The sequence below is a fragment of the Electrona antarctica genome (genome assembly GCF_951216825.1).
Source record: "Electrona antarctica genome assembly, chromosome: 18".
Taxonomy (NCBI): Eukaryota; Metazoa; Chordata; class Actinopteri; order Myctophiformes; family Myctophidae; genus Electrona; species Electrona antarctica.
Genome location: NC_136799.1, coordinates 13,595,238 through 13,597,726, shown reverse-complemented (window position 1 = coordinate 13,597,726; position 2,489 = coordinate 13,595,238).

The window sequence follows — 2,489 nt, the reverse complement described above, 5'->3', positions numbered from 1 at the left end:
CCCCCTCCCTCTCGTAGCCTATCTCTATTCCTCCTCCCGTTCCCCGTTCTAAACAGTTTTTGTTAACTATAATGACTAGTCCATACCCGCGTGGGGATTTGCACACTGAAAGTGTTTGCAGACTTTGGGTGATGCCCCCGTCTGTGTACATGCATTGCATAGCACCATTCAGGTGAATGAATTGGTTTTGTATTCACAGAGAGAAGCTTTTGACCCACTCAGTTGCGCGCGCGCACGCACGCACACTGTGCTCCTTTTCTTTGACTGTAATATATGCAGCCATCTCTTGGCTTCTCACACTCACACACACACACACACACACACACACACACACACACACACACACACACACACACACACACACACACACACACACACACACACACACACACACACACACACACACACACACACACACACACACACACACACACACACACACACACACACACACACACACACACACACACACACACACACACACACACGTAGAGAGAGAATCACCACACAGGTGCAGCCACAATGCTGTGATTGCACATGGGGAAGCAATCGCACATGAGCTCTGCAGCCGCACTAGATATAAAAACGCTAATAAACAGCGTACATTTTGGGCAAGTGAAAAACGGGCTTCGTTATTTGGTGTATATAATGGTCAATCCCTGTGTGCAAATTCAGATCAATTGCTCCAGCCACTGAGGAGAAGGGGGCAATTTTGTTGTTGTGAGGAGAGTTTGAGGACAGCCATCTCTTGAATTAGTAGTCAGATAACAATAAATCTATTGCTTTAAAATGGTTCTAACTACTTTTTATCCGATTTTCCTATACGATTCAACTCGTAATTTACAATTCCGATATCAACAGATACTGAAATAAGTAGGCTTTTAAGACCAAGTCCATTAGTCCAAAACTAATATCAGGCAACAACATCACACACATCTCCTGAATTAAGACATTGTGCCCAATTGTATCGCGATGCCCCACAACAAGGCTCAAATGTAATCATTCTGTGTGGAAAATAAATAGAACGACTTCAGCGACTCCAAGTTCGACTTGAACTAATACATAAAAAACGTTACTGATATTTTCCCACATTACATTTTTATGTTAACCCATTTTGGGCGGGAACCCCTTTTGGTGTTAGCATTATATTATGCTTTAGCTATTTTTGAATCAGATCAAAATGGGTTAATATCGACATCTTTAGTTGTAACTTGTAACTCAAGTGGACCACACCACAACTACAAAGGCAGTGTCCAAACCTCACGATAACGACTTTGTTGCTAAAATTTATTTTGAGATTGTTTAAAAAACAGCTGATGTAGGCCTATATACAGGTATCAAGTGAAAAGTGACCTTGAGGCTAAATTATCTCACTTTCCTTGGGGATCCGCTTGTATGCATGATCATGCGGCCTAGTCACTTTTTTGTGGGTTGTTTATATAGACATGGTTGCTTATTTCTTGCTTAAATCTGCACCCTTTGCACCCTCTCTTTCTTCCACCCCTCCCTTTGGCCATCGCTCTCTGCTCTCCTAGTCTGTTCCTTTGAACCGCCATTGTGCTCTCAGTCTCTCAGTGACAGGGCCAGGAGCTACACTGAAAAAAGCGTATTATAGTTTTACAAGTTTCCAATTAGTTCCCACTGAAAAACACAGAATGAGAGCACAGCTACCTTCAAGAGAAAAGTGGTTTGTCTCAACTGAAAGTTCGCTCATGTGGGATTGGACTGCATTGTAAACTAAACAAAACAAAAAAGAAGAAAAAAGAAACGGATGATGAATTAATATCGGCAATGTAATACAACATTTATTTTACTATATGATCTACTATACATTCAAACAGCTTTTTTCCCCAAGGCTATCCGGCTCCTCAACGCTGCTGGTGTCCGCCCCCCTGACCCCCCTCTATCCTCCCTCCACCCCCACTCAGAGTGGAATGGACTGACTTGTGCTCTGAACTGACCTGATCACTTGAACTCTCTGCACTTTATATGTATTCACTATTCTTTGCACAATGTTGTTTTTCTTGTCCTGTTTTGCACTTGTCCTGATGTTGTAACTGCACTCTGCTGTCCACCAAACCAAATTCCTAACATGTTTACATGTCATGGCAATAAAGTCTTCTGATTCTGACTATAATGTTTAAGCTGTGGTGGTGGTGGTGGGGGGGGGGGGTCTGTCTGTGGTGGACACACATGCGTCCATTTACGGACTGGACATGCCCGTCCAGCAGAAAACGGCATTGTGATATCCACGGGCAGAATACAATCTCACCACTGAAGCATTGTGTGTTCTAATGGGCAATCTGAGAAACGGTGTGAAAAGAGCCCCCATGCAGGCCCACACACTAGCGCCGTTTCTTAAACAATTAACACAGCAATGTAAAATGATGATGTTTTAGTCATTACTGTTCCTGCTGTTCTACACACTGCCAACCAGGTGAAGGAGTCACAAATCGAGGCTTTAACCTTAGGCTTTTTTTTTTTTTTAA